Source organism: Sarcophilus harrisii, chromosome X (genome assembly GCF_902635505.1).
Source record: "Sarcophilus harrisii chromosome X, mSarHar1.11, whole genome shotgun sequence".
Lineage (NCBI taxonomy): Eukaryota > Metazoa > Chordata > Mammalia > Dasyuromorphia > Dasyuridae > Sarcophilus > Sarcophilus harrisii.
The window spans coordinates 56,473,328-56,499,751 of NC_045432.1; the positions used below are offsets into that span (position 1 = coordinate 56,473,328).

Here is a 26,424-nt window from a genome sequence, read left to right on the forward strand (position 1 = left end):
TTGCAAAGGCAAGGAGACAGAATAGACTGGTACAGCTGGAATGTAGAATGTGAAGGGGGAAGAAAAGTATAATAAGACTGGAAAGGTAAGAAAGGGCCAAGTTGAAAAGATCGTTAAATGTCAAGAATAGGACTTTTTTTTTTTTTGCTGAAGCAATTGGGGTTAAGTGACTTGCCCAGGGTCACACAGCCAAGAAGTACTAAGTAACTGAGGCCAGGTTTGAACTTGGGTCCTCTTGACTCCAGGGCGGGTATTCTCTCCACTACACCATCTAGCTGCTCCTCAAGCAGAAGACTTTATAGGTGATGCTGGAGGCAACAGAGAGCTACTGAAGTCTTATTGCATAGGGAGGTAAAAATGTCAAACTTGCATGTTAGAAAAATCACTTTGGTAGCTGAGTACAGGATGAAGTGAAATGGGTAAAACCTTAAGGCACAACTTAAGGTTGGGTAATATCCCAACCAATAGGCTATTGTAATGGGCAAGGTAAGAGAGTAGATGAGGGCCTGAAGTAAGGTAAGTAGCAGCTGTGTAAATGAAGAGGAAGAGAGATGGATGAGGGATAATTTGGAGAAAGAAATTAGTAGATTTGGACTGATTGGGTACATGGGTGAAGAAGAGCAAGAGTCAAGAGGGAGAGGTTGCCAGGTTACCTCTATTTTACTGGCTTAGAAAGGATCTGTGACTTGCCCACTCAACGACGGAGCCTCAGAGGTAAGATATCTCAGCTTTCCTCATCCCAAATCCAACAACCTAGTGATGATCCCACACTCCCTAAATGAAAGGCAGTACTGAAATTGGGATCACAGATTTTGGTTCTTCTCACATACTTGGGAGAAGAAGAGGTAGCAAGCATGGCTCCATTTCTGAGTGACGGACGGTTGAATAGCAAACCAAAGTTAAATAACACAGATACAGGTAGGAACAGTACATCTATAAATCCACAGGGTAAGATCAATGTGGACTTCTATAGTGTGTGAAGAATCTACTGATTTTGATAAGTGTTTAACAGTGGACTCACTGCCAGAAGAAGCCAGATTTCCAAACTCTAAGGCTATTCATTAAATCTACTAAACTAGAATTTAAATCAGGGTACTAGAAATGTCATTAGCTACCCAACGGGGAAAATAAAATATGTTTTGCTCACCACAGGATTGGCATAAAAACATAATGAAATAAGTCAAATGGAAAATATAATGAGCCATGCAAATACAGAACGATCCTTATTAATGTGAGATCCATTAAATCTTTCCCTGTTCACACCAGAAAAATGCAATTGTCCCACGTTAGGTACACCATATAAAAAAACTACCACCCTCATTCCTGAAAAAAGTGCCAACTTAGACCAACCAACGTTTCTCTCTCGGTTCCCCAAACTGCTTAAGACACAACTGAAAACTATCTGGAAATTCAACATGTATACCCTTAGACAGCTAAGAGAAGAGAAGCCACAAATAAATACATTATTGCTTATACTACAGCAGGATGACATGGATTTCTTACCAAGCAGAATCCTATGACAGAATATAACAGCAAAAACATTGCATGTAACTATTGCCTTTCCCTGTCAACCCCTAAAAACCTTCCCTCTTTACCATTTAAATAAGTTGATGACAGCATGAACTTTCCACTTGTTGCATTCATTTTCAAGCACTGTATATTGGATCAGAGATTTGCTGTCTATTATAGCCTGTAAAGGGTTTAGAGCTTTGTTATAACTATGATGCAATAATGTACCTTGGGGTGTCTCCTGGCAACCGCTCCGTGCCCAAAGCCGCCGACGCCATACAAAATGAAGATTTCAGATGGCTAAGACGGCTATTGTAATAATCACAACGATCTGGGACCCAGTTGAATTTGGGTATCAAGCTTACTGATAGTAGAAGCTAAACTACATTATAGTTAAAAGACTTAAGAGAGTTGTGGAGATCAGGTCCAAAATCCTATCATTTAGCATACAGATGAGATTTTCGGCAGTGCCATCAATCTCAGCAGTTACATTATGTTTATTGCCATCAACTGTGATATGTGATCTGTAAAAGCATGAGACTAACAGTCACAAACGTGGGCTCTCCTCCCTCCCATAGTACCCACAGCCATCTGGCCAGGTGCATACTGTATGCAGCCCTGCTTTATCATCTGTGTTTCTTCCAGCCCAGGCTCTGCCAGTTCCCCAGCTACAAAGCAGCTAAATGGCTACTGGTCTTAGTCCAAGTGTTAGACAGTAGTTCATTACACATTGCAGCTTCCTACTCAAAGCATCCAAGCTTATTTAACAGGGTCTTTCCTTCTTAGGCTCAGCTGCAAACCAGGTCCAAAGAGACAACGGATGGTCTTTGCGGCACTCGACAAATGGTATAAAGGCCTAGCCCTGCAGATGTAACTGACCAATCTAGTTTACTGTCTTAACACATTCTACTCATTGACTCACAGAATGCTAGAGCTGAAATTCCTTCCGACCCTCTCAGTTGCTCACTCTACCACCTCTCTTGACCTCCACAGCATTCAGGGAAAAAGGTCATTAAAAACAATTTCCAACCTAGGAGAGGAGCAACTAAAACATCTAAGCCTGCTACCGCTTTTCTTTTTTACCCCCCCCAGGCAAACAAAGATCAACTTATACACATGCCTCTTGATAGTAGCTTTATCACACTAAACTGTGGATACTAGTTTAAAAATACTATCGCCAACATTGCTATATTATTCTCATATTATTCAGTGACTTTTGCATTTGCATGCCCAGGATCTGGCATATAAGTGGGTCCTTAGCTGCTTGTTGACTGACCGAATCTCTCTACAAACATTCCCTAAGAATATATAGATAAAAGTTAGAGTTAATATCCTGTAAGTCAAGTTTTCATATAAAAGGTAAATACTGTACTTGCCCAAACTGCACACTAAGTCAGAAAACCATATACCTCATATAAAATATTAGTTATTATTTATTTGCTGTTTGTTAACAGACAAAACTGCATAAATTATTTAATCATTCTTGATTACTTCGGTAACTTATTTGCATTTCAATGTCAGACCATGTCATCCAATTTACCATTCTCTGAATTACCACAGCATATAAAATATATTCATATCAGATGACATATAATTATCCCTACTAAAAATACCTGTACTATAGTGCTGCCAGTCGCAATGCTAAAATTAAATGATGCTGGAAGTGATGAGTCTAAACCCCCTATTTTTAGTGACTTATAGCTAGGCCTTAAAAATCTTCTCTTCCAGGAATGTGACATACCACACCTCAGTTCAGGAACCTAAACTTTGGTCTTACTGAAATGTTTTAAGACAAAAATTCAGTGTATTATAGAGGGGGGAAAACCCCTTCCGGAATTTTAACTATGCTTAGTCGAAGGCATTCATGTGGATTGGGCTTGGGTATCAATGTCACGACACTTACAGTTCTAACCACGAAAACATCTTACATACTTTTTCATCTCTGATAACTTTAGGTTTTCTCTAGTGCTCTTGTAAATTATGGGAAGTTCAAGATCGTTATTTTTATTGCACGTAAAACAAGTGCTATTCACACATACGTGCCTTTCGTGAAGGCTCGTAGCTATGCTCACAGCAGTACCTTAAAAGGTGCCCCTAAGAAACCTGGACATAGAGAATTTTTGTTGTAGATAGACAAAGATGACAGCTCATTTGTTTTACTTAACCCAAATCCTCACTCATGAATTACTTCGTGTAGGCAGCACCTATAGGCAGGATAGGGTAGTGCAGTTGAGCCCTAGCAGCATGAATTCCTAGAGAGCTGAGAGTTAGTGTTTCCCTAACATGAGAGAAAATTGTATTTTGGGGGAACTGGGAAGTCATCATGACGGCCAGTGACAGAGGAAAGATCTTCGAGTTATCAAGGTGCTGCAGAGGACAAGTGAATTACCGGCAGATTCTACAATTGCCAATGGGCACGCAGCACTGAGATACTCTGATCTCCAGGTGTGCCCAAGTCCAGCTTCCTCCACATTTCCCCTTTCTTGGTTTCCTTTGGCCCCCACTCACTTCATCTGTGAAACAGGGGAGTTGGATCATTGATCTCTGGGATCTCTTCTAGCTCCAAAACAACAAAATTATGCTGTCCCTCCTCTGAAATCTAAGAGTTCTTCATTCACACCTCTTTTATGGCAGTTACCACATTCACTCTTTTTTTAATCATGGTTGTTTTTATAGCAATGTCTATATGTAACATTATATAAAAAATTGCAGACTTGGTCTTATCTTTGGTCAGACCACAGATAAAAAAATGTATGGATGGATTGTGATCTGCACAATGGAAAAAGGGCCAATATAAGTAAAATCCACTGACATATTAAAGGGTTGCCTGTACTGAAATCTAATTGAAAATATTTCTGTATTTCCCTAAATATGTAAGGGCACAATAACTGATCACCTGATAAAATGCTGATACAGAGATTCTTAACTTGGAAATATATGTGTGTGTATATATATATATATATATATATACACACACACACACACACACACACACACACACACACATATATCTATGTACATACATATACACATGCATAAATGCATCAGGAGATTGAAATTCCAAGTTAAATCCTGAGAAAGCCCTGTCACAGGCTCAGCTCCATCTGATTCTAGAGCTAAAAACTGAAATAAAAGCCCAAATTTACATGTCACACTTACATACTTCTAGTTGCCAAGATTCAGATTACTCGCTCTAGGAATTCCATAAGTGATTCATGAGCCACATATAGAAACTCCTTAATATAGTACAACATTTCTGGGATGGAAAGTGTCAGCCAAATTATTCACATAACATTACACAAGAAAATGCTGGCCCAGAGTTGCAGAGCAAATCTCATTTTTTGAGAAGGTAGAAATATGAACCACCAACATGGGAGAAATGAATACTTTTGAGAGTTTTCTGAAACAAGAAATTATTTGGAACCTAGAAGTAGATCTAAACATTTTGAAAAAAACCAGAATGTGAAGGGTATCTTTACCTTGCACCGAGGATCTCCAAAAGTAATAAGTATCATCTGTTAATGATGACATTAAGTCATCTGCATAATCCTTAAAAGGCTAAGCATGCTTTTTAAAGCCATTTTCAATCTGTCCCAAACGAGATTTTATTTTCTATGTATGGCAGCTCACATGAATGTGTTATTTTCTTTCTTTCTTTTTTTTGGCAAGGCTACATAAATTCTCGTATAACTAAAGATTCCACAACTGTTAGTCTACAAAAAAAAATCAGGAAATGATTTGACATGCACTTTATGCTGGATTATCACTGAACAGATGCTAGCCATTTCTTATGGAGGGGTTTTTCATATTTTCCATTTGTACTGTTTCACATTCCCCATCTATTAAACATTATCAATACTTTCTCATTCTGCTCCACACACGACTCTGGCCTTTTTTTGGTTGCTTTAACCTGCTAATATTTGGTGAGATGGCATAGTATTGAAGGTCCTTATGTGGCTGTGGACTTGGCTCTACTAGGTAGCAAGTGTGATTTTGTTTAAAAGCAGCAAGAGATCTTGAGGCCATTCATGCTGATCACGATTGATAAATTGTCCAATTGGTAAATAAATAAGGGCTACCCAAAACATTACAGGTACACACTGAGCATTGTTTTGCAATGCTATCAACAATAAAAAAACCAAGCCAATGTTATCCAGCACACCCCTGTTGTAATCTCATTTGGCCCATTATGCTTTTTTTGATACTATTCATGTGGAGCTGTCCTCAAATCATGTCACCCAACATTGTTTTCAAGGAATCAATTTGCCATTAGAAGAGCACGCCGGTAGCGCACAGCCTAGGCAAGGCTACCTCCAACAGTAAGTAAGGTTAGTTCCATCACTAAGAAATGGTATAAGAGGACGCTAGTACTCTTGGCATACTGGTTCAGGAATAAGACCATTTTGAAAAGTGCCTAGAGTGCCTCTGCCTTGAAGCCATCCTGTAAACAAATCTCCAAGGAACATACTCCCTTTCTGCCCCATATGACAATTCACATTTATTTAACACTTTGAAAACCTGAAACTCCTTGTCTTCCAATAATCCTATGAAGCAGATGGTATAAACGTTAGCCTCATTTTACAGATGAAGAAACAGAGGCTCTGAGAAGCGAAGTGCCTTGTTCCTTGTGCACAGAGAGTCGGTGTCTGAGTCAGGAGTAAAGCTCTCATCTCTCCTAAGGCCAGGCCCAGCTGCTCCTTCCCTCCACACCAGGCAGCCTCAGACAGGAATCCAGCCATTTTTCTTTGCCATCTTCCTAACCTCTTTAGAACTCCACATACCAATGGCTCTTGAAGAAGTGCACATTCTTGCATAAAAGGAGGGGAGGCTGGTTGTAATGAGTATCGGGTAGCAAACAGAGGAGTGGAAGATTGAGGGCTGGAAGGCTCTTCTAGTCCAAGCCCTAATTTAAACCCGAGTCTCCTGACTCAAAGCCTAGCGCTGTCTGACCCCTTTTCCTTAGTCTCCCTTATTGGATTCTTAGCCAAGTCCCTCCTGCTAACTGTGGCTTTTCCCTCAGGTTTTCTTGCTGGGTCTTCTTCCCTTCTCCCTCTGTACAACTACTTCACTTGGGGAATCTCATCATTTCCCAAGGATTTAACTCTCATTTCTAGGCTGAATATAATCTGCCTAACCTCTGTCTTGACCTTCAGCCTCATATCTCCAACTGGATGCCCCATAGACATCATAAACTCAACATATCTAAAACTGAACTCATTCTCTTCCAAACCCCCTTCCCCCAAACCTTCCGTTCTTCCTAACTTTCCTATTACTGAAAGAGCTAGATGGAGCAGTGGCTACAGCACCAGAACTGGAGTCAAGCAGATCTGGTCAAATCCAGACACTTGCTAGAAACAAGTCACTTAAACCATTTTTGGTTCCCCATCGGTAAAATGGGGGTAATAATAGGGCCTGCTTTCCAGGATTGTTGAGAAGATCAGATGAGAATATTTGTAAAGTGCTTTGAAAAATTTGAAGTACTATATAAATGTTAATGATAGTTGTTTATTATTATGGTGAAGGGCACCATCATCCTCCCAATCACCCAACCAGCATGTCTGTCATCCATGACTTCTCACTCTCTCATATCCAATCTATCATCAAGTTCTACAATTTTTCCTTCATTATATCTCTTGTATATATGCCTTCTCTCTTCTGATCAAGCTACCACACTGGTCCAGCCCCTCATCACCTCATTTTGGGCCATCATACCAGCTTTCTGACTGATATCCCTGCCACAAGTCTCTCCCTGTTCCAGTCTATCTTCCACTTTGCTGTCAAAGTGATCTTCCTAAAGTGAAGGTCTGACTACATCACGTCCCATCATTTAAACTCCAGTGGCTCCCTATCACTCCCAGAATCAAATATAAAATCTTCTTTTTAGCTTTTAGAGTTACTATCTGGCTGCTTTCTCTTTTTCTACCTTACTCCTTTCCACATACTGTGATCCAGGGACACTGTGCCTTTTCATTACCGGGACTTGAAGCTTGGATTTCTCTCCATCTTTCACTCTGCCATGTGTCTTCCTTTAAGACTCAGCTAAAATTCTACCTCTGTAAGAAGCCTTTCCCCATTTTCCTTAATGCTGGCACCTTCACTCTAGGGTTATCTCGTGTACCCTGTACGTTTACCTTGTTTGTACACAGTTATTTGCATGTTATATCCCCCAAAGGCCATGTGCTCCTTGAGGGCAGGGACTGCTTTTTGCCATTCTTTCTATCCCCAACCCTTAGCACAGTGCCTGGCATGTACTAGGTGCTTAATGAATGTTTCTTGACTTGACAGTCTACTAAACTAAGTTGTCTTAGGAAAAAACAACTTAACTAAGTAATCACTACATTTTTAGTAGTTTTAAAAGGAACATTAATGATAAATTCTAAATACCCCATTCTACTCCTACACATTCTGAAACCTACCAGAGCTTACTGTATTTTATAGCAGAAATTTTAAGAAGACCATGCCTACAAAATGTGCTTAAATAGTATTTTCATAATAATTGTACAATAAGGCCTCTTTCAGACTTTGAGGGAGGTATATTTATATTCTCTCAAGTAATGGCTTTCAAAGAGAAATCTGGCTTTCTGGCTTCCTACCTCATCACTCAACTGAAACAGCTGTCTTCAAAATTCTGAATGATCTAATTGCCAAGTGTGATGGCCTTTTCCTGTCTTCATCCTTCCTGACTTGTCTCCATCATCTGCCACTGCTGACTAGCTGCCTTTTTCTTCCCCATTCCTCTCTCCTCTCTTGATTCTCTTTGGTGGGTGTCTACTCACACCTCTTTTCGGTAGCATCATCCACATTCCCCCCTTCTCATTTCATTCTTTTGGTGACTTCCTCAGCTACTATAGGTTTAATTGTCATCTGTATGCAAATAATTCCCAAATCAATACATGGAACCCGAGGATTTCTTCTGAGCCCTAGTCTCTCGTCACCAATTGCTTATTGGACATTTAAAACCATTATGTCTCATAGGCGTCTTAAACATGTCCACGACAGAATTGTCTTTCCCCTCATATGTATCCCTTTACTATCGTTCTCCTAGTCAATCAGGTTTATAACTTCACCATCAGATTCCTCAATCACCTCCTGCCCCATTCAGTCAGGTGCCAAATCTTATCATTTCTATCTGGATGCCATCTTTTACATGGTGGCTTCTTCTCATTCCCACAGCCACTAGTTCCTCACTGATCTAATGAAATCGCCTTGGGATTGGTCCTTAGTACTCTAAGATCAAATAGAAACTCCTCTCTTGGACATTTAACACTCTTCACAAGCTGGTCCCACCTTACCATTCCAGTCTTACTACACATCATTCCCCTCCAAGCACTCTATATATCAGCCAACTTGTCATTTCACCTACTTGGAACGCCTGTCCTTCTCACCTCTGTCTCACGGATGGCAGTGAATAAAATTTGGCACTTGGATTCAGAAGGCCTGAGTGCAGATCCTGCCTTAGACGTTGGCTAGTTATGTGACATCGAGTCACTTAACTTTTTTCAGTCTCAATTGTTTCATCTGTAAAATAGAGTTAATAATAGCACCTATCTTATAGCCTATCGTGAGGATCAAATGAGATATGCCTTGCAATTCTTAAAGCCCCATGCAACATCTTAGCTATTATTATTATTATTATTCAAGAAGCACTTCAAACACTTCTACATGAAGCTATTACTGACACCCTCCTCCCACTGTTGGCGTTGTCCCTATCTACTTTATACCTCCCCTCCCTTTTCTCTGTATAGTTATTCTTTGTAACTGAGCCATCATAGGGGGGAAACTGCACATGGAATTGGAAGATATAAAATCAAATCCTACCTTGGACACTTACCAAATCCCAGGGCAGGTCACTTTAACCTCTCTGACTCAGATTCTTCATCTGTGAGATGGGGGTTATAATAGCACCTACCTGCCAGTGTTGTTTTGAAGATCAAATGAGACCAGGGACAATGCTCTGCAAACTTTGAAGCATTAGCGAACTCTAACTATCATTACTTATTTATGTACTTGTCTCCCTGATGAAAATCTAAGTTCCTTTTGAATAAGAATTATTTAATTCTTTGTACTTCATTTTCCAGCACCTAGAACAGTGCCTGGGCACACAGTATGTGATTAATAATGATCAATGATTGGTAGTGCTTAGTAGATTGGTGTTGCTTCCTTGATTGATACATAGGCTGATAGGATTCAGAATTCTGAACATTTCTGACCAAAAATTCCCCAACTTCATTATTGTTAAATATAGTATGAATGTTCTATAAGCTAGAATGAGAACAAGTAATAAGCAAAATATCAGATTTAAAATTTCTTGAGAATAGGGAACATGTCTTATTAATTTAACATATAGTAAGTGCTTATTAAATGGACAATTAAATTTAAAAGAAAAATTTTAGTTACAATAAGCTTCATTACATAACCTCACAAACCTGAAATTCTTCTTATATAAGAATCTCTAAAACTGCTGCATGCAGGAGTTAAAAATACACTGAAGTCCTCTCCTTAATTTCTTGAATCTTTGGTTTAAGAAAACTATTATTTCTAGACTGAACTTTGCTTACTCACTAGAAAGACCTTAAAAATTTAAACAGAGAAATTATTTCAAATTTCATTATGGTGGTTCACTACGAAACCATGATAAATTTATCTGAGGTATTACCACACTCATACTTTTTAGATTTCCATTTTATAAGTGTAAAAACACACTTATAAATTTGAAGAGTAACAATCAAATGTCAAAAACTCGATTTTGATATCAATACTCTTTTTTTTTTTGGTTTCAAATTCTAGAAAAACATTTCCTCTTGAAATGAGACACTCATGGATAATCAGTAAGGCAAAAAAAATTGTTTTCATTTCAAAATGGAGATTACAGAAAAGAGGCTTTATGTTTAAGGTTGTTGTCATGAATGTGAACCTGTTCGAAAGTTTTTCAGGGATTGGTGACTTTAGGGCAAAGTAGATATGCCTAAACACACTTTTCTGTTTTTTAGTGACCAAATTCCATAATGATGATCATCTCTGACAAGCCTATTACATCCAGCATGCAAATGAGCCCATGCTGATGTGCTCTGAAGCTGAAAGAAATCGAGGAAAAACTCTGCCCTTTTTTTATTAGACTTTCATGAAAAATCTATGGGGGAAGGAGGGAAAGCACATGAGAATCGTTGTTCTAAGAAGACGCTAAAGATTGCTGTAGCCTAATGATATGGCAAACCAGTGAAATCACTGGGAATTCCACAGGATGACAGATCGAGTGCTAGCTAGAGGGACCCTCCCGGGCCCTCTATTTTCACTCCCTCATTTTACTGAAAAGGAAACTGAGGCCTTACAGAGCGAGGTGACTTGCTCAGGCTGCCATAGGCAGCGTGCACCAGATGAAGAATTTGAAGCCAGGTCTTCTGACTCCACAATCTGTGTTCTTTCCACTGTACTATCCTACCTCCCTAGCACACTTAGGGGGAAAAAGTCTCTAGCACTTTTTCAGTGTTTCTGTTCTAGCAGACAGAATGCTGGAGTCAGAATCCTTTGTGACTCTAAGGGAATCACATTGCCTCACTTTTCAGTTCTTCCATCTATAAAGTGAGGATCATATTTATATGATTTACCTCAGGATTGTCATAAGCCAAATGCTTTGCAAATTTTAAAGCATTTGATAAATGTGAGCGATTACAGGTAAACAGCCTACAAGGCTGGGCCACGAGCATTTTAAAATTCAAAGTGGCGCACAGCAGCAAAACCAAATTTTGTTGTATTTTTTTCAATGTACTTAATGCAGACTTTAGAAGAGTCAAACTTATCAAAAATCATTTGAAGTTAAGAATTCTAATGAACTCATCTATAAGTAACTTTATTTTCTAAAAAGTTACAAGTGAGCTTGGTTTAACAGAAGGGACAGCTGAGTTGTAACATCTGAAAACACCATCTGGTGAAAATACACTGCATTGTCAGTAATTTTTTTTTTAGCCAGCTGCTTTGTAAGTACTTGAGCTCGGAGCCAGAATTTTCTTGGCCCCATGAAGATCCCCTTCACATGCATTCTACAAACAAATACCCACTTTTCATTGATAATATAGCACCAGATTTTATGAGCTGAAATAAGATGGCCCGGCAATAAAGATATACCTTACTGAAGGACTGTCAGAGGGAAGGATAAGGGAGAAAGAAGGAATGATTTTAGCTAGAAAGGGTCCTTAGGTAAGTTGGGGTAACCAAAGAAGGTTGCTTTAAAAGCTTAGATAATTCTACAGCTCGTCCTCCCCCTTTTGTGGAGAGGTAGAGACTACTCCTCCGAAATGCATTCCCTCCAACCTTTAGAGGAGGAATTCTTAACTTGGGTTCTGTGAATTTAGCTTTTTTTTTTTTTTAAACATCTTAATAAAAACTGGTGTCCTCTGCAGCCCTACATGTTTTCTTTTGTACATTTTAAGACATTATTTTGGGAAGGGATCCATCATAAAGGTGGGTCCATGACACAAAAATGTTGAGCCCTGATTTTGTGGAACTTCAGAAACTTCAATTCTGAAGAGACTCACCAGGAGATGGAGGGATTAACTGCAGACTTGTTTTCACTTCAGGGAGGATTTCTGTTACTTATAGCCCTTCACCCCACTCACTTTTTCACTTGCATGTCCCTGAATTTTCTATAGGGCTGATCAAGACTCTGCAGGGATTTCCTGGTTCTTAAGTTGTTCAGGAATGGGATCAAGTATTCCAATAGAAGTCTCCTTTAGTCACAATTCAGAAGACTGGAAAAGTGAACTGAGATCCCCCTGGAGAATCACTGAGGCTGTGCATTAATAATTTGGAGACATGGTAAAAACAAACAAACTAGTTTTTAACATCTTTCAAGAGTTGGATTCAGGAAAACTCAGTTACATTGGTTATCATCCGACAACAGTTACGGAGACATTGATAATTCTAGTGCAAAATAACTTGCGGGGCTGCCATTTTCCTTAGGAACCATTTTTCTTATACTGGAGTGGAGTGCTCTTAAGTATTCTAAGATGACATTTTGCTTATTGTAAGATCCTCAAGGCGTCAGAGGTATAACAAACTTAAAACAATCCGTGAACAGATCATTTCTGTTGAGGATAAAACTCCTAGTATTATCAAAATCGTACTCTTTACAATGAATAAATTCATTTCATTGGAAGTCCCTATAATTCACATTACAAAAAACCCAGTCACATCAAGAATCTCAACCCAATTTCTTAGACTTAATACAGTTGAGAGGTAGTTGTTTTCAGGCTCAGTTGAAATCAGTTGTCTCACATGTTTCTTACAACAAACTCTTCTGATTGCAGACTTTGCCACAAGTTAAAGAAAATTATACGTGCTCCCTTTGCACTAATTAGGAGAGACAGAAAAGGTGGGGTGTAGATAGAATACTGTCTGACTTGCTTTAATGATGGAACTGAGTTAGAAATATATTTAAAAGGATTGTACATGTATAATCCATATCAAATTGCTTGCTTTCTTGGGGAGGGGGATGGGAAAGGAAGGAGGAAGAAAAAAATTGGAATACAAAAATCAATGTTGAAAACTATCTTCACGTGTATTTGGAAATACAAAATAATAGTGAGAAAAAGGATAGAATTGAAGAAATGTGTCTAGAAAGTTAAACTGAATTAGCAAATTACTATAAAGTCAAGATAACTGGAACTTACAGGTTGCATTATTATTTTCAAGGCCAGAAAGATGTATTTTGGAACATTCAAACCTTTGAGAAGGGTACAAGTAATGAGGGAAGGATGCACAATGAAAGAGAGACTGCTTCTCCGTCCCCTGAAGATACTGCGAGGGATGAGAGATTAACAGGCTAAGAGAAGACGAGCAATCTAGGCAAAGTAGAACAGATACTATCTATACATCACTGTCTGTGCCATCCCAACATACAGAGAAAGTTGAGAAATATTGTTACTTTATATTTACTTAGTAATTAGCAGCTTAGAGTCAGAAAACAAAATCCCCTTGTTGATGGAGCAAACCACACTATTATAAACTTTCCCCATTACAATGGGTTTGGAGGAATACCGTAAACATAGATGGCCCCATGATAAAGCCAGGGGATGTCATCTCACCCACCACCTTGATTTCTGGTGGTGCAGTGGATAGAGCGTCAGGCCTGGAGTCAGAAGAGCCAAGTTCAAATCTGGTCTCAGACACTTAGTGGCTATGTGATCCTGGGCAAGTCATTTAAGCCTGTTTGCCTCAGTTTCCTAATTTGGAAAAGGGACTAGAGAAGGAAGTGGTTGACAACTCCAGTATCTTTGCTAAGAAAACCCTAAATGGGGTAAATGAAGTATCAGAATGAACCTTAACAGAGGAACTATGGAATTTAACTAAGTTAAATCTAAAATGAGTTAAATGAATTGGTTTAACTTGGTGGGACAGTTGAACTTAAATCAGTTTCAGAGAAGTCTTGCTGGAAAAATCAGTAATGGTAATAATTATTGCCCAAACACAGGCATCACTTAAGAAAACTTGCCTGACTTGAATTGAGGATGATCTGCTCCTTCCCCTTCCGAGAAGCATAGCCGGAGACAGAGATCAGGAAAGGGGGACAAAGGTTTTAAACTCCAAACCTGAATGATCTAGTGACACTGTGCAGAGTTAGTAAGAGTTCATCTCTAAGCCCTTGTGAAAGTTACTCAAGCTAGAAATCAAAACCGTTACTCCAGTAAAGAGGTGCCCGAAGCCTTGTTTTGCTTTTCAAAATCAATCTTCTAGCTTTAGTATCTGGGAAAATAGACACTTGAGGATTGGAGAATATTTACTTTTGAGATAGCATCTGTCCTTTTTATTCAGAAATTATGTATCATATTTGGAGGCGGGAACAAAGAACTGATGGTCAGGGCTTGAAAAGATAATCAATTTAGGGGTGAGCAAATGCGTGGATAACCTGACCCCTTATGTCTTTGCCACGAGGATAAGTATATCTTCATGATGTGAAGCCACATCCGAAATGTGGCCCAAATATAGGAACCAATAAGCTTTAGAGGCATCTTCATTGATGACATGACAGTCATAAAGTGGGGATCCAAATAAAAAGCCCATATAGTAGGTTATTTTATTTCTTAGACTTGATGGTTTAACATTTGTTTTAACTGATGCTTTCATTCCCCACCTATAGTAAGATAAATAACTACATAATGAGGGACAGTTTGACAAAGGCTTGGTTGCCAAGGATTTTTTTCAGTGTAGAGAATCTCTCAGGCTGCTTCAAGTAGTGCCCCTCCCCCCAACATAATCTATTTTCCATCTCATTAGGTAGGTCAATTAACTATTCTCTCTACTAAAGTACCTTTCTCAATGCGGCTTTTTAATTTTGCTTTCCATTCTCTTGAAATCTCCTAATAAATTCCTCTAGAAGCTACCAGTCTGCTGCTTTTTTTCTCCCCACAACTTTGTCATTATTCTCTCTACTTTATACTATAGCTGTGATGCTTCAATATGAAGTGGTCCTTAAAGAAATTATCACGTGAGGAAAACCACAAAATGCTGAGGGGCATTTTCTCAAAAGGAAAAAAAAACCCCTCAAGAATTCATCTAGGGAAGTTCTGTGTATATTAACCTTACACTAAAACAAGGAATTAAGCAGAAATTCTGGCAGCCACTTTAGAAGCAGGGAGGTGGACGGAAAAAACCCAAGCTAAAACAGATATTCAGGCATCTCTGCAAGATTTACAATTCGGACTTCTGTCGAAGTAAAAGGAAAATGCCTTCATGCTTTCCAAACTGTTTAGAAATTTGCAACAAAGAGAGCTTTAAATACACATAGTAATAAAAAGTCATTTTTGTGTCCTAGTACATACCACACCAAGAAAACAGCTTAGCCATTGGACTTACATGCATTTAAAATGCTAATTCTGATGTAGAAAAAGTAAGGAAAGGAAGCATGCTACTCTATGGATTTTTAAAAAGTTGAAACTCCTCTATTTCCTTATTGGTTAGATCATCATCACTGCTATAGGTTGCCTTAGAAAAAAATGAAAACAGATACACTACATCAGATCGGGATACTAAAAATAATTTGGAAAACGTTCAAAACAATGGAAGTACTATTCTAAAACTAGCCACATTTTACCTTGTGACAAATCTTTTCATTTCAAAGAGTATTGTTCAATTTTGTATTCTAGGTATCAGTAGCAATCTTTCTTTCAAAATGGAACTTCCTTTTAGAATAATTCAACCTGATTAAAGTTCATAACAACCCATCTGAATTCTCTCTCCCCCAAAGTTTTACAGGATCCAAATCCTACATTTGACTCCCCATAATTTCAAAATTTTTAATTACCTTTTTTCATCTCCAACAGCCAAGTGTGTGCTTCAATTCAGAATGCAGAGTTCACTGTGTAGCTCATGTTCCCTACTCCATTCCAAAAATAGTATTCATCAGACTTGAAATTCTCCATGACAACCACTTACTCAGGTCTTTTATTTTTTTTTTAAATGGAAATATGAAGTTACATACAGGTGCATTAAAAAGTAAACCCTGAAATATCACAGAAGTCATTTCTGGAATATACTATTGTCAAGTGTTTGGAGATTTAAGCCTTCTGGCAAATTTCCAAGTTGAAAGCAGATTGATATGTTCTGTTACTCTTTTTAATTTATATTAAATATCAATGCTAATTAAGTAAAACTTTGATAAGATGTGATCTTACATTATTTTTGTTTCAGTCATTAAAAATATAAAACTTCATTATTCTTTGGTTAAACCATGTTGCCCACTTTATAAAGATAATATTGATAAAAATTTTAGTTTGATATAACAATTATTCATTATAATAGACTGAAGTATAGCAGGAATTGAGTTAACAGTATGTGGTTACATGTTATAAGATATATATTACATATATGCATATTACATATATAATTTCTTTAAGGAGTTGCAATTTTAAAAATCTAGTTCAAGCTACTAAAATCATCAAGTGTAGCTAACATTAAGTTTTTCTTTATGCTTGATATATTTCAGAAGTATCTACATTTATATCAAAAAGCAAGTTGATATTACATACAACAACAAATTTTTAATCGTAGCATTTTCCCAAAGATATATGGAATGGATGAGAAGTAGGCTATGAGGAAAGTGGTGAAAAAATGATCAATGTTTCCAATAAGTAGATCAACAGATGCTCAAAGTCAAGAAACATCAATATAAAGAAGTTAAATGACAAAGAATGGTACCTCCACCCCCAACCCTGAACTCAAGGACACTCTCGTTCCAGGCCTTGTTCCAAAAGGCAACTAGTTTGTATCTGAGCCCAGGTCCAATGTAAGACAATTTTCATTGCATACTAATTAGGATAGCTAGAAAAAATTGGGGAAGGTTTTCTCTTATTGAAAAATGGATTTAGTTCCTCCTAAGCAAAAAGCCAACACTTTGACCTATTTATCACAGGAAAAAACCCCCACGACTATAGAATGCTTATTGTCTAGACTAACACAGTTCTACGGACAACCCATAAAACTGGGTCATCAGTATATATATCTTGAAAAGACACTGTGTGTGGAAAAGGAGCTGGGTCCAGAATTAAACAGGAAGAAGAGAATGAGCTGGATCGCCTTTAGGAAACTGTGCAGTGCTTCTAATGACCCCAAACTTCATCTTGAAACAAAGACTCATCTTTTTGATGAATATTATTATTCTGATGTTGCTATACTGCAGAGTCATGGAAGGGGAAGACCCCCCCCTCCAATTAGTATTCGAGGTTACCCCCAAAGGGTTTGGAGAGATTATATGGTAGGTACAAGTAGACTGTAACCGGTTGCACACGCAGAACTTAGATGTCATTGGAGAGATGACTGGAAAAGGTGAACTGGTCATGTAGGAAGAGCAAGAAATAACTGATGGGTGTTCCACTGCTGTCCATGGAACATTAAGAGAAGAAAAGAAAGGTCCCCAACATACTAGTAGGATCCCCTGTAGTAGATTTATGGGAGGGTATGAAAAAAGTCACCCAGGATGAAAGAAGATGAATGAGTTGTGATTTATGTCATTGGAAAGAATATCAATAGTGATAAATTTACTGAAGGATAAATGTAAGCAATACCACGAAATCAAATGATTTGGGTGACTACACTCAGAAAAACAAGGCAAAATCTATACTTATAAAATGGCAATTCCACAAAAATTTATTGAGTAAAATACTAGGAATTGCAGTGGCTAGAGAGCTAGCTGAATTTGAGATTAAGACCCGAGTTTAAATCTTGCCTCAGTCACTTCCTAGCTGTGAGCTAGTCTCACTTGCATACTTGCTCACTGAGCAAGTCTCAACTTCTCAGACCCTCAGTTTCTTCGTCTATAAAATGGGAATAACAATAACATCAATCTCCCAGATTTCTTTTAAGGACCAAATAAGATACATATGTAAGTAAAAGTACTTTACAAACATGAAAACATTTTATAAATACTAGCTAGTATTAAATACAACATGCCCAGCATTGCACTACATACTGTCGGGGATACAAAGTAATAAATGCGCGAGTTTCCAATATAGTTGGTATGGGGCTTAAACCAATGAAATATCTTCTACACGGGATTAAGTGACACAAGAGGTGCTCCCTTATTTGTCAATGCCTTATTCATACAAGCATACAACTAAACACTTGAAGACCAAAACTCTCTTCACAGTTTCTACTCCTCTAGATAGAACCAAGCTGTTCTGGGTCAATGGTACCACCTGGTGGTCAACACAGGGACTATCAAACCCGACATTGCTTTTTCTTTTTTTTTTTAAACTCCTCTCCCTTTTTCTTCGTCTCTCACCCTTTCTTGTCTCTCTCCCCATCTCTTCTCCCTCTCCCCTCCAAAAGGAACGAACATCCCTTCAACTTGCCTCTTTTGCCACAATAGCATTCAGTCATTTACTTAAATGTATAAATAGTCTTTTAAGAAAACCATGAGTTCCAATGGGAACTCTTTTCTGCCTTTGATCCCCGTTACAGGTAAGACTCTGGGCAACAGGTCTTTTCATCTATAAAATGAAGAGACTGAGCCTTTGGAATCCTTTCTAGCTATGCCATCGGTGATCCTACAAAACCCATTCTTCTTCTAGTTCTAGCCTAGGTACCTCAGAAAATTTTGAATTAGAAAAAAAGAAGAGGAGACCTGATCGTGATTGATAACCCTTACAAAAACACTAGTAAGACACCTGTATTAAAACCAAAGTTACAGTTTAAGAACTGAAATGAGACATGATAAGAAGTAAGTGCTATCAGCCTCTCAAGTCCTTGAAAAAGCCTTGAATATTCCCTTCAGACACTTTTGAAAAGTCTACCCTTGTGGACTACCCTTTTTTCAGATTCTAGCAACTCATTAAGTTGTTTAAATTACAATCATATAGCGTTCTTTTTTTAAAATTTAAAATACTATATACAGGATTTCACCTGCATTGCATGTTAAATGTGTGTAGCCTTAGAAGCATAACCATTATTAACATATGTTTTTCTACAGGACAATGTTTCACAGTTCCAAATAACTTAGCTAGCAACTTAAAAAAAAACTGTTTGGAAACTGAATACTTTCGGTATATAATAAAGAGCTCCACTTAATGGAATACAAGCAAAGAAATGTATAATCTAGAGCAACAATAAAGCGATGGTGTCATAGATGGTACTGGTGGAGGTGCTAAGGAAATAAAGGACAAAATCTCTGGCCTAAGGGCTTCTTGTTCCATAGGGAAAATGTACACAAACTCCAGCGTTTCAAATTCCATTCTAAGTGCAAAGGAGACACTCAAGAGATCTGTAGTTTGAAGAGGCAGGCAGGTGGTTGTGAGAATTTTTGTATTTTATAAACCATAAAGTACTGTAAAATGCAAGTCGTTCTGAATTGTAAATGCTGTGTGTGATCAGAAGAGGGGAGAAATCAATTTTGGCTGCAAAAGGCTTCATGGAACATGAAGGACTTGAGATGACTGCACTTACAGACCTTGAAGGTCTGTGTACATCATTTTACCTCAAGCTCTTTCTTTATCCCTATGTTACTTTACAAGTATTTAAGTTTTGATGCTATCACACATGGGAAAATTAAAAGAATAATTTAAATACTGAAGGTAAAAGGGAATGTAAATTTTTCCGATGTCTGAGCTCCTTTCTTGGTCATATACATACATATATTATAAAATGTGTTTATTTGTAAAATTGAAGAACCGATTACTCCTATCTCCTTGCCTCACTATTGCTGCAGCATATTAAGTAAGCATGGATGAAGACAGAAAGATATTGCTGTACAAATACCCACCATCTCCCTCCTGGAATTTATAGAAGTCTAGTGGGAAGGAGGATGATCAGGGTAGACATATTGAACAAGACAAATTATATGCATATAAATGTTAGGAAATGAGTATGTCTATACTATTTCTATTCGTGTAAAGAGCGTATCCAGAACTCTGGAATCATCACAAGCAAAAGCTTTAAGCTATTAAGGTTGTGAAGAAAGAAAAACTATAACCTATTTACCAAATCCTAAGAAAAGTAAATGACTGATTTGGACACGAACACATTTTTAGTGCACCTTCAAACCACCGTGTAGCCCCTTTGGCCAAGACAAAGACCATTAAGAATAACTATCACTGAATATCACTAAATCATCTTCAAAATGGTTCTAAATGGGAGAGAGAGGAAGCATTGAAAACAGCACATACAAGATGAGCTTAAATACTAAAGGCACAACTTTCAAGTTGCCTTAACAGATAGACATAATAAATAAGGATGATTTTGGAAAACAAGGATTTGAGGAAATTACTATTTTAAATGGTGGTTTCGTAGAAAACAATTTCAATCACAAAGTTTTTAGAATTCTAAGTCGATATTATGCATATAGAAAAAAAACCCCACAAAAGATGCTGGGTAAACTTAAAAAAAGAAAAACGGCCAGACAACATTTTTAAGATATGTAGATTCCCATACTGCAAACCACAACATTTTCATGCCAAAATTAACATTCCATACACATGCAATTTTGAGAAGATTATATTACAGTTTTTTGAAAGAAGAATACAATATGCTTGCTGAAATAACAGATCATTTGGAGTTGGAAGTATAGAATTATCAAGGGTCTCGAGAAAGCCAAAGTCCTCGAAGATAGGTAAAAAAAAAAATAACACTGCAATTGGGGGGGACTGAGAGAAAAGTTGATGGAGATAAATCATAACTAGTATGGCTTGGGCAAACATGGCCTTGGATCACCAAATTCTATAATTCTAGAACTAGTTCTAGGCGGCATGCCTTGACACAATCTTAGGCTAATATAGGAAGCCTTACTTTGAACGGTAGAGTGCTGATTTCTAGAACTAATTATCCCCCAGAGCTGATAGAGGCTAAAAATATAAATAGCTTGAAAAATGATTTACACAATAAATTCATGGAAGATAAATCCAGACTGGGTTATCTGGGAAAGATAGCAACGTCTATCTGATCTTGTGGAGTTCAAGTCATAGAGGGCAATCATACACTCATTCCAAATCTCCTTTGTTGGTACTATCAGACAGAGAAAACAAGGTCTGACCCCCAATGGCATTTCTTATGTAAGATTTTCTCCTTAAAGTAACACTATATTTAAGTTACACCTACTTTCTAAGTAGGGCCAAAAAAGGAAAGTCTGAGCTACAGACAGCAGTCACCTTCTAACTCATAAAATTATGTTTAGCTCTGGCAAAGATCCATGGGCTCATAGGGAGCATGTGTTATATTATAATTCCTAGACAGACTCTCAAGCCTCAATTTCAGGGTTGTGGCCCCTTACTCTTTGATGAAGTGAGTGATACTTCATGATCTGAAAAACAGTGGCTCAGGCATGGAAATGTGAAGGGCTACTGAATTAGATTAGTATCTATAAATGTATCGCTTTCATTGGCTTAATATAACCATAACTACCTAAAATATATCTTAATCTGCAAGGTACAATTCCCCATTCCAAATAGTATGGTATTACTCTAATATTAGAATAACATTTTAGCACTACAGGGTGTGCAAAAGAAAGTATGGTCTAATTTTTTAGAACGCATCAATTTACTCTTAGAAGGACATAAGACAGCCAACAATGTCTCAATTTTTAGAATCCCAAATTACATTAACTATAAGTATACATACTGTCTTAGAAAGGCTATTGATTTTTAGAAGCCACCATTATAAATTAGTCTTCTCTGAAGATCATGATGGCTGATATAAACTAGTGCTACTCAAGAGATTTTTATCTATTTATTTATATTAGAATTTTAAATTCTGTCCTGTGAGTTTCTCCTCCCCCCAATTTTAAAGGCTGTACGCATAAAGAGGATATTTCAATTGGCCTTTAAAACAATACAAAACTGAACATTTCATTTCATAAGTTTAAAATAATCTTCGCGCCTATTCTGTTTCAATAAACAATCATGCAGTTGGCTTCAAATTAATATTTTGTTTTTACCTGGAATGAAAGCACTAGAGACAGTCTCAGAGTCGAATCCTTAAAAAAAAAAAAAATCCAAAAAAACTCTCTTTGCACTTTTGAGGGAAAAAACTCGCCTGCTTTCAAGGTCTCAAAACGCCAGATGACTTCTCACTTAATTTTGAGCCACATTTGAGACACAGCCAGAGCAAATTGTATTATGAACTGCAACTCCAATTTATATCACAGATTTGAAGCATAATAAAAATGAAACCGGGATCAGATTTTCCTTATTAAGAGAATTTTAGTGGAGTTACATAAAAAGTATGTGGGAGTTTAGAATACCCTGTCTGTCCTGACCAACATAAGCGATCTGAATTAAGAGAAGTGAAAGAATTACTTATTTTACAGTAAGCTCTTCAAAGATATAATAAAGAGGTCAGTGTGTACTGTACTTACTTTTCTGCTAAACTCTGGCTTGCAGAAACGATAACTGCTGAAAGTAACTACCTTGACCTTGGCTAATTTAACCACAGCTTGTTATAAGACATACAAAAGCAGGTGAAATCACCATTATAAAAAATACTGTACTTTGATAATTTAGGCATAAATCAAGTAGTACTGATAGCCTGATGAACATTAGAAAGAACATTTAGGGCATTTTGAACACTTTGGTGACTAGTGACAACAAAGTTTGAATCTTATCTTCAGATTTATCTCAAAAGTAGATTCAAGTAAAGCTCCCTAGAACACTGTGAATGAAAAACTATTTCCAGGATATATTTGCCAACATTTCAAAGTTTCTCATCTTAAAGATCTGTCTTCTGATAGAAATTAATCTCTCACTTAACTTGTCGATAGACTTTCGGGGGAACAAAACTTGCAAGTATTAGTTTAAATGTTCAGAATTAGCAAAGATAAAGGAATGCAAGCACACAAAAGTGTAACAGCTTATGCTGGTGCTTCCAAAAAAAAAAAAAAAAAGGCAAGAAGACAAAGCTTTTTAGCTATTTGTCACAGACACTTGTAGGATACAAGCCATACTATTTCAAAAATGCCCGTTTTTTCAGGTATTGAAAAGTGTTTCATTTGTGGTTTTAAGGCAACCAGAGTTAAGTGAGGCAAGCACTCACGTTTTGCAAGGTGGAGTGAAGGAAAGAGGGAAGAAAAGTTTGATTTCTTTCCTACAAAGGTGTGCATGTTGTGAAATAGTGCAGTATGGCACCTAATTTGTTTGGAAATCTGAGCCAATCCTTGCAAAATAAGCACTCGATTCTTAAATAAAATCCACATCAGAACATTTACCCAGGTTTAAATTTAATTCTTTTTCTTTTTTAAAGGAAAAAGTTCTAGACATGTGTTATTTTGCCTCATTGCCAAAGTGCTGCCTGTTTCAGGCCAACTCTTGGAAAAGAAAAACTTGTTGCAACAGTACCACTTAAGAGTTCCCCAAATAGCTTGTTTCGGAGAACTACACAAGGCACCCATTCAAATGATTCTCATAATAAAAAGTATAAGGAGAAAAAGCAAGTCCATTTCTACTTAGTTTTGAAGCTCTCAAGAAAAAGGTCCTAAAATATTAGCAGTGTCAGTGATGAAGACAAGTGGCCAGAGACCATAATGGGGTCAGAAAGAGAACTCTCTTGGCAAAAAAAAAAAAGCTCCTGTCAGAACCGTCTCATCCCAAAGATTTCTAACGAAAAAGCAGTGCTACAAAGCAGCGTCTATTCGCCCAACTTCGCGAATGACATCCCGAAAACCGAGTCGTTTGCCCTTACTTCAAACACACTTCTCTCGACTTACCAATCACCTTTTGTTTAGCCCACGTATCTTGGCGCAGCTATATACGAATACAGAGACACAACGGCCAAAGAGATTGATCGAAAACTACTAGGGTAGACGCTGAATTCAAGGCACCGGATTCGGCATCACCCAAGAGCTTGTCACCGTGACCCACTTAAGCAGGAAAGTTGAAGCTGGAAAGAGCAGCGACTAGTTGGGCAACAGGCAGTTTCAAGCATTAGTGGGGCTAGATAACGGTCCTTCCAGCCCCGGGGAGCAGACGCTTAGCAGACTAAAGCGAGCACAATGCTCGGCTCGCCTCGCCCGAGCCCGCAGGTCTCGGCTGGAAAAAGGACAAAAACGCATCCACCTACGGAACGGCCCGCCGCGCCGAGCCGGCCCCCACCCCCGGCCCCCCCCCCCCTCCGCCCAAACGGTGCGTTCCCAGGCAGGAAACGGCCCGTTGGCCGGTTACCGATTATCCGGGGACCCGAGAGCGACCTAGCGCCGCTCGACTCTAAATCGCCGGCGAGCCGGGGTGCAGCGCGGAGAGGAGCCCCTCGGCCAAGGGAGCCGTCCGGGGCCGCAGCCGATCTCCGAGAAGAAGCCTCCGAAGACTACGTGGCATTAGCAGGCGACAGCACGAGTGCCCGAGTGCTGGTGGCTGCAGGGGAGGTGGCCGAGGGTGCGGGGGGGTGGGGGGGTGGGGGGTGGGAGAGAAGTCCCTCCACTCACTCCCGACAGCGCCGGGACAGAGGCACTTTTTAAGCAGCAAATCCAAATACGGCTCCAAGATGTAAAAGGAGCCCTCAGGCTGAGCTCCCCCTCCCACATATTCGGAAACTTTTCCCTCCAGCAGCCCTCCCAAAATATCCCCCACCTCCCCCTCCCCCGCTCCGTCCGGCCCCCGCCCCCTGCCTCCCCCTCCTTCCCCTCCCTCTCCGCCTGCTCGCTCCCCCTCCCTCCCTGCTCCCTCACCTCGGCCAGGCTCTCACGCTCAGAGCCCGACTGCGCTGCCGAGCCTCCGGGCTGGGCTGGGCTGGGCTGGGCGACTCTCCCCTAGCCTCGCCGCCGCGCCGCCCGGTAACTCTATCCCCTCCGCATCCTTCCCACTCCCCGAGGGCTCCCAGCCGTGGCTCGGCTCTCGGCGGCCGGCTCCTGGCCTCACCTCCTAGCTCCCACCCGTGTGCCCTCCCTCCCTCCCCCCCGCTCCCCTCCCTCTTCGCTCGGCTCGGCCCAGGCCGGCCAGCGCGCCCCGCATGTGTGCGCCTAACTGGAACAGCCGGCCGGCCGCCGCCGCCGCCGCCGCCGCCGAGGCGAGAGGGAAGGAGGCACGGCGGCGATGTACAGCAGCAGCTGCTGCCCTGCCCTGCCCCTCCCCCGCCGCCCGGGGGCGGGGGGCGCGGGGGGGAAAGGCGCGGGGAGCCGTCTGCTCCCTCAGCACGCGCGGCCGACGCCGCCTCAGCCCAGCTGCCCGGGGTAGGGGGGACACGGGGCACGGCCACTTACTGCACGCCACACACACTGGGCGACAGACGGGGGTGGGGAGGCCGAGGGGCAAACGCGACACCGTCCCGCCCTCCCCCACCCGGCTACGAGCCGTCGCGGTCGTCGTCGCCCCAGCGCCCCAGCCGGCAAGGTGCCGTTTCAATCTCAGCGCGGAGCCGCCCGCTCGCCGCCGGACGGCCCCGCCATGATGGAATGTGGCCACTGCGCATGCGCCGCGCTGGGGGTGGAGTGAGGGGGTGCGAGCGGGGGAAAGCGCAGGACCCTCGAGGCTGGGGGTCGGCGACCGGGCCGCGGGTTCAGACGGTCCGCACGGGGACGGACCGGGGCGAGGCCGGTCGGTGCGGCCGGCGGACATCTGGGGCGGCCCAACCGGGGGGGGGGGGGGGGGAAAGATCTGGACACGGGACATTAGCTGCCCTGCTCTGCCCGCCGATTTGCCGGCCGAAGGCGGTCCCACGCCGGTTCCCAGGCCCTGGGCGAGCCGGGCCGTGCAACTTACCCAGGTGTCGTGCAGAGCCTGGGCCGGCCTGGTGGGCTGTCCCACCGATGGCTTTGAGAAGTCCCCAGCAAAGGAGAAGCGGGCTGGGCTCGAGGGCCCGGGGGCTCCCTTCCTTCCCCCTCTCAGGATCTGCAGGCTGTGATGGACTGAGTCGAGATTCCGGGCTGTCACTTAGACCACGCTCCGTCTCCTCGTCTGTGGTCCAGTGTGGCCGAGGAACGCTCTCTCCCTCCCCCGTATCCTCTCGCCGGGGAGGTGAGAGTTCCCAATTTGCAAACAAAACCACGTGGGAGTCGAAGCGGGGGGATTCTGTTTCTCTGGGGTTAGCTACAGCCCACGAGTGCAAGGGTTGGGGGAGAGGGGAAAAAAAAAAAAAGGAAAAAAAAAAACAAAAAACCACCGGGAGCTTACTGAATCCGAGGGTTCCGCTAGGATCAGCTAACAAAGGAACGGCCAGGGGAAAAGGTCAGGGCCACTGAAGAAATACAGTAAATAACTCTGCAAACCTCCCCAAATCATAAGTGACTTTGGGACAAGCTCCAGTCAACAAACTGGAATGAAAAGTTCTAGAAATGGTAACATTTATCAGGAGAGGAAAAACAAAATCAACCAAAAAACCCAAGCCCCAGGAAACATCCCCTTCCCACCACGGCCAGAGCCAGAATCCCGGGACCACAGGGGTGGGGAGGGAGAAAGCGAGAACTGATTAAGTGATTACTGTATGGTAGGCACTGAAGTACTGCTGCTGGGG

General features: G+C 40.5%; 1 protein-coding gene across 5 annotated transcripts in view; it reads right to left on the minus strand.

Moving 5' to 3' along the window:
• LOC100932920 (fibronectin type-III domain-containing protein 3A) overlaps positions 1–26,160 on the minus strand; it is an 80,191-nt gene extending 54,031 nt beyond the window's left edge. For 2 of the 5 annotated variants that reach the window (XM_031944904.1, XM_031944901.1), the window contains exon 1: positions 25,175–25,381. The gene's annotated coding sequence lies outside the window, so the exon portion shown is untranslated. Of the gene's footprint in view, positions 1–24,140; positions 24,539–24,643; positions 24,852–25,174; positions 25,382–25,673 lie in introns of those variants that run through there. The other 3 variants (XM_023507039.2, XM_031944903.1, XM_031944902.1) reach the window with 3 other exon arrangements.
• Between the last annotated feature and the right edge of the window lie 264 nt (positions 26,161–26,424).